The following is a 6,676-nucleotide window of genomic DNA, read 5'->3' on the forward strand; positions in this document are numbered from 1 at the left end:
AGTTTCAGCTTTCTACTTATGGCTAGCCAATTTTCCCAGCACCATTTATGAAAAAGGGAATCCTTTCCCCATTTCTTGTTTCTCTCAGGTTTGTCAAAGATCAGATGGCTGTAGATGTGTGGTATTATTTCTGAGGACTCTGTTCTGTTCCATTGGTCTATATCTCTGTTTTGGTACCAGTACCATGCTGTTTTGGTTACTGTAGCCTTGTAGTAGGTTTGAAGTCAGGTAGCGTGATGCCTCCAGCTTTGTTCTTTTGACTTAGGATTGTCTTGGAGATGCGGGCTCCTTTTTGGTTCCATATGAAATTTAAAGCAGTTTTTTCCAATTCTGTGAAGAAAGTCATTGGTAGCTTGATGGGGATGGCATTGAATCTATAAATTACCTTGGGCAGTATGGCCATTTTCACGATATTGATTCTTCCTATCCATGAGCATGGTATGTTCTTCCATTTGTTTGTGTCCTCTTTGATTTCACTGAGCAGTGGTTTGTAGTTCTCCTTGAAGAGGTCCTTTACATCCCTTGTAAGTTGGATTCCTAGGTATTTTATTCTCTTTGAAGCAATTGTGAATGGAAGTTCATTCCTGATTTGGCTCTCTGTTTGTCTGTTACTGGTGTATAAGAATGCTTGTGATTTTTGCACATTAATTTTGTATCCTGAGACTTTGCTGAAGTTGCTTATCAGCTTAAGGAGATTTTGGGCTGAGACAATGGGGTTTTCTAAATATACAATCATGTCATCTGCAAACAGGGACAGTTTGACTTCTTCTTTTCCTAACTGAATACCCTTGATTTCTTTCTCTTGCCTGATTGCCCTAGCCAGAACTTCCAACACTATGTTGAATAGGAGTGGTGAGAGAGGGCATCCCTGTCTTGTGCCAGTTTTCAAAGGGAATTTTTCCAGTTTTTGCCCATTCAGTATGATATTGGCTGTGGGTTTGTCATAAATAGCTCTTATTATTTTGAGGTACGTTCCATCAATACCGAATTTATTAAGCGTTTTTAGCAGGAAGGGCTGTTGAATTTTGTCAAAAGCCTTTTCTGCATCTATTGAGATAATCATGTGGTTCTTGTCTTTGGTTCTGTTTATATGCTGGATTATGTTTATTGATTTGCGAATGTTGAACCAGCCTTGCATCCCAGGGATGAAGCCCACTTGATCATGGTGGATAAGCTTTTTGATGTGTTGCTGAATCCGGTTTGCCAGTATTTTATTGAGGATTTTTGCATCGATGTTCATCAGGGATATTGGTCTAAAATTCTCTTTTATTGTTGTGTCTCTGCCAGGCCTTGGTATCAGGATGATGTTGGTCTCATAAAATGAGTTAGGGAGGATTCCCTCTTTTTCTATTGATTGGAATAGTTTCAGAAGGAATGGTACCAACTCCTCCTTGTACCTCTGGTAGAATTCAGCTGTGAATCCATCTGGTCCTGGACTTTTTTTGGTTGGTAGGCTATTAATTATTGCCTCAATTTCAGAGCCTGCTATTGGTCTATTCAGGGATTCAACTTCTTCCTGGTTTAGTCTTGGAAGAGTGTAAGTGTCCAGGAAATTATCCATTTCTTCTAGATTTTCCAGTTTATTTGCGTAGAGGTGTTTATAGTATTCTCTGATGGTAGTTTGTATTTCTGGGGGTCGGTGGTGATATCCCCTTTATCATTTTTAATTGCGTCGATTTGATTCTTCTCTCTTTTCTTTATTAGTCTTGCTAGTGGTCTGTCAATTTTGTTGATCTTTTCATAAAACCAACTCCTGGATTCATTGATTTTTTCGAGAGTTTTTTGTGTCTCTATCTCCTTCAGTTCTGCTCTGATCTTAGTTATTTCTAGCCTTCTGCTAGCTTTCGAATGTGTTTGCTCTTGCTTCTCTAGTTCTTTTAATTGCGATGTTAGAGTGTCAATTTTAGATCTTTCCTGCTTTCTCTTGTGGGCATTTAGTGCTATAAATTTCCCTCTACACACTGCTTTAAATGTGTCCCAGAGATTCTGGTATGTTGTATCTTTGTTCTCATTGGTTTCAAAGAACATCTTTATTTCTGCCTTCATTTCGTTATGTACCCAGTAGTCATTCAGGAGCAGGTTGTTCAGTTTCCATGTAGTTGAGCGGTTTTGATTGAGTTTCTTAGTCCTGAGTTCTAGTTTGATTGCACTGTGGTCTGAGAGACAGTTTGTTATAATTTCTGTTCTTGTACATTTGCTGAGGAGTGCTTTACTTCCAATTACGTGGTCGATTTTGGAGTAAGTACGATGTGGTGCTGAGAAGAATGTATATTCTGTTGATTTGGGGTGGAGAGTTCTATAGATGTCTATTAGGTCTGCTTGCTGCAGAGATGAGTTCAATTCCTGGATATCCTTGTTAACTTTCTGTCTCGTTGATCTGTCTAATGTTGACAGTGGAGTGTTGAAGTCTCCCATTATTATTGTATGGGAGTCTAAGTCTCTTTGTAAGTCTCTAAGGACTTGCTTTATGAATCTGGGTGCTCCTGTATTGGGTGCATATATATTTAGGATAGTTAGCTCTTCCTGTTGAATTGATCCCTTTACCATTATGTAATGGCCTTCTTTGTCTCTTTTGATCTTTGATGGTTTAAAGTCTGTTTTATCAGAGACTAGTATTGCAACCCCCGCTTTTTTTTGTTCTCCATTTGCTTGGTAAATCTTCCTCCATCCCTTTATTTTGAGCCTATGTGTGTCTCTGCATGTGAGATGGGTCTCCTGAATACAGCAGACTGATGGGTCTTGACTCTTTATCCAGTTTGCCAGTCTGTGTCTTTTAATTGGAGCATTTAGTCCATTTACATTTAAGGTTAAGATTGTTATGTGTGAACTTGATCCTGCCATTATGATATTAACTGGTTATTTTGCTCATTAGTTGATGCAGTTTCTTCCTAGCCTCGATGGTCTTTACATTTTGGCATGTTTTTGCAATGGCTGGTACTGGTTGTTCCTTTCCATGTTGAGTGCTTCCTTCAGGGTCTCTTGTAAGGCAGGCCTAGTGGTGACAAAACCTCTAAGCATTTGCTTATCTGTAAAGGATTTTATTTCTCCTTCACTTATGAAACTTAGTTTGGCCTGATATGAAATTCTGGGTTGAAAATTCTTTTCTTTAAGAATGTTGAATATTAGCCCCCACTCTCTTCTGGTTTGGAGAGTTTCTGCCGAGAGATCTGCTGTTAGTCTGATGGGCTTCCCTTTGTGGGTAACCCGACCTTTCTCTCTGGCTGCCCTTAAGATTTTTTCCTTCATTTCAACTTTGGTGAATCTGGCAATTATGTGTCTTGGAGTTGCTCTTCTCGAGGAGTATCTTTGTGGTGTTCTCTGTATTTCCTGGATTTGAATGTTGGCCTGCCCTACTAGGTTGGGGAAGTTCTCCTGGATGATATCCTGAAGAGTGTTTTCCAACTTGGTTCCATTTTCCCCCTCACTTTCAGGCACCCCAATCAGACGTAGATTTGGTCTTTTTACATAATCCCATACTTCTTGCAGGCTTTGTTCATTTCTTTTTCTTCTTTTTTCTTTTGGTTTCTCTTCTCGCTTAATTTCATTCATTTGATCCTCAATCGCAGATACTCTTTCTTCCAGTTGATCGAGTCGGTTACTGAAGCTTGTGCATTTGTCACGTATTTCTCGTGTCATGGTTTTCATCTCTTTCATTTCGTTTAGGACCTTCTCTGCATTAATTACTCTAGCCATCAATTCTTCCACTTTTTTTTCAAGATTTTTAGTTTCTTTGCGCTGGGTACGTAATTCCTCCTTTAGCTCTGAGAAATTTGATGGACTGAAGCCGCCTTCTCTCATCTCGTCAAAGTCATTCTCCGTCCAGCTTTGATCCGTTGCTGGCGATGAGCTGCGCTCCTTTGCCGGGGGAGATGCGCTCTTATTTTTTGAATTTCCAGCTTTTCTGCCCTGCTTTTTCCCCATCTTTGTGGTTTTATCTGCCTCTGGTCTTTGATGATGGTGATGTACTGATGGGGTTTTGGTGTAGGTGTCCTTCCTGTTTGATAGTTTTCCTTCTAACAGTCAGGACCCTCAGCTGTAGGTCTGTTGGAGATTGCTTGAGGTCCACTCCAGACCCTGTTTGCCTGGGTATCAGCAGCAGAGGCTGCAGAAGATAGAATATTTCTGAACAGCGAGTGTACCTGTCTGATTCTTGCTTTGGAAGCTTCCTCTCAGGGGTGTACTCCTCCCTGTGAGGTGTGGGGTGTCAGACTGCCCCTAGTGGGGGATGTCTCCCAGTTAGGCTACTCAGGGGTCAGGGACCCACTTGAGCAGGGAGTCTGTCCCTTCTCAGATCTCAACCTCCGTGTTGGGAGATCCACTGCTCTCTTCAAAGCTGTCAGACAGAGTCGTTTGCGTCTGCAGAGGTGTCTGCTGCGTTTGTTATTGCCCTGTCCGCAGAGGTAGAGTCTACAGAGACAGGCAGGTTTCCTTGAGCTGCTGTGAGCTCCACCCAGTTCGAGCTTCCCAGCAGCTTTGTTTACCTACTTAAGCCTCAGCAATGGCGGGCGCCCCTCCCCCAGCCTCGCTGCTGCCTTGCCGGTAGATCACAGACTGCTGTGCTAGCAATGAGGGAGGCTCCGTGGGTGTGGGACCCTCCCGGCCAGGTGTGGGATATGATCTCCTGGTGTGCCTGTTTGCTTAAAGCGCAGTATTGGGGTGGGAGTTACCCGATTTTCCAGGTGTTGTGTGTCTCAGTTCCCCTGGCTAGGAAAAGGGACTCCCTTCCCCCTTGCGCTTCCCAGGTGAGGCAATGGCCCGCCCTGCTTCAGCTCTCGCTGGTCGGGCTGCAGCAGCTGACCAGCACCCATCGTCCGGCACTCCCCAGTGAGATGAACCCAGTACCTCAGTTGAAAATGCAGAAATCACCGGTCTTCTGTGTCACTCACGCTGGGAGTTGGAGACTGGAGCTGTTCCTATTCGGCCATCTTGCTCCGCCCCCACATGTAGGATTTCATCTACACACAGTGCAAAGCAGGCCAGACCAAGCTATGCAGTTTAGGGTTGCATACCCAGGTGGTAAAGTATGAAGAAAATTAAGGAAATAATCATTATAAATTATGGATATTGCTTATCTCAGGAGGTGTGAAGAAGGGTTTAGTTGCTTGGAAAGTGGCATGGAGGTGGACCTGGGCTGTTTTCAGTGTTCCTTGTCTTGCTCTGCATCATGATTACTTGAGTGTTTATGATACACTGCGGTATTTCCCATTTTGTTTTGGTTCATTTCCAAGTGTGCATTATAATTTTAATATAAAAATTTTTAATTAAGAGAAATGTCCCATAGAAATTATCATTACTCACCTCATTATATACTGAGGGGAAAATAAACTACTTGTATACATTCTTATACAACTCTAAGAGAGCTGAAGTGAGAACTTTCTTGTTTAGTTGCAACGTGAGGAAATTTGAGACCGTGTTATCTGCCACCCCCAGATTTTTCCAAAGGATTTCTTCTAGCCATAGTTTTCTACCTCACAGGAACAAATATTTGCCATTCCCCATCCATTTTTTCTTTTGGCTCCTGAATTCCTGACACAACAAGGTTGTATGTATTTCCCACACTCTTGTTTAGCAGAGTTCGTTTATCAGTTATGTTTCTCTGCAAGAGAAACCCTCCAAAACTACATTAGACATTTATATATCACATGTTTTGTATTTCATTTTTCTAAATGAGTTTGGTGGATGACTGTGGTGATTTGAGATGGGCCAGATTCTGCATCTTGGAGGTCCTTAGAGTTTGACCAATTTAGTCTGGATCAGGTGGGGACAATCTGCCTTCATTAGTTTCTGATTCTCCTCTGGGAACAGTGTGCTAGCCAGGCGATATTCTCATTGTAAATGGAAAGAGGAAGAATCCCCAGTATGGAAGCCATCTCAAATCTCTATGCAAAGTGTAGTAATTTTCTGTTCATGAAAGTAAGTAAATGATTGAACTCCAAGTTCAGGGGAAAGGCAATCTTCCTGTGATGGGAGGATGCTGCAAGATTATATATGAAAGGGTTTGGTAGTCAGGAATACTTATAAAATTGCTGAATATTTTAATTAAATAATAAATATTTAAGCATTAGGCTTCGGAGAAACTTTACCAAAGACCTAAGAATTAGAGATATGTTTGATAAATAAATATTATTCATGGGCTGAAAACCCTGAGTGGGAAAACAGGACTAATTTCAGCTGGACAACCTCTTGGAAACTCATTTTTTATTTTGGAAATTATGAGAAAATAATTCATTCCATTCATAGGTGGAGGGCACATGTGTTTGTTTGTGTGTGTATTTATGAGCTTGAGAATAATGAAGTCACACAAAAGTATTAGCAGCAACCAGATCTTATGGAGTACTGGCCTGCCTGTGGTTCTCAAGTAAATCTTAGATGCTTTTGATAAAATAAGTTTGGATTCTGTGTATTTAAATCTGGCGTTTAAAAAAGACTGTATAGGTGATGATCTTAGTTATGACCAAGCTCCCTTTAAGAATTTAGACATTTACTATATGATCTCTGTATTGGGTTATAAAACTTCCCTAACAACTAAAGTCATTAAAGACAAATGATGGAGAGGTTACACAAGGAAAACTTGCAAACACTGAAAGTTAATATGTCCTTGTTTGCATACTAGCACCTGAGAATTCAGGTTTCATGTCAACTTCAGTATGAATAATTCCAGTGTATAACAAGAACA

The 6,676-nt window shown here is 41.1% G+C and overlaps 1 pseudogene; it reads left to right on the plus strand.

Moving 5' to 3' along the window:
• Window positions 1–6,676, plus strand: part of LOC105465917 (taste receptor type 2 member 46-like) — an 80,476-nt pseudogene that overhangs the window by 15,062 nt on the left and 58,738 nt on the right.

This window comes from Macaca nemestrina, chromosome 10 (genome assembly GCF_043159975.1).
Source record: "Macaca nemestrina isolate mMacNem1 chromosome 10, mMacNem.hap1, whole genome shotgun sequence".
NCBI lineage: Eukaryota > Metazoa > Chordata > Mammalia > Primates > Cercopithecidae > Macaca > Macaca nemestrina.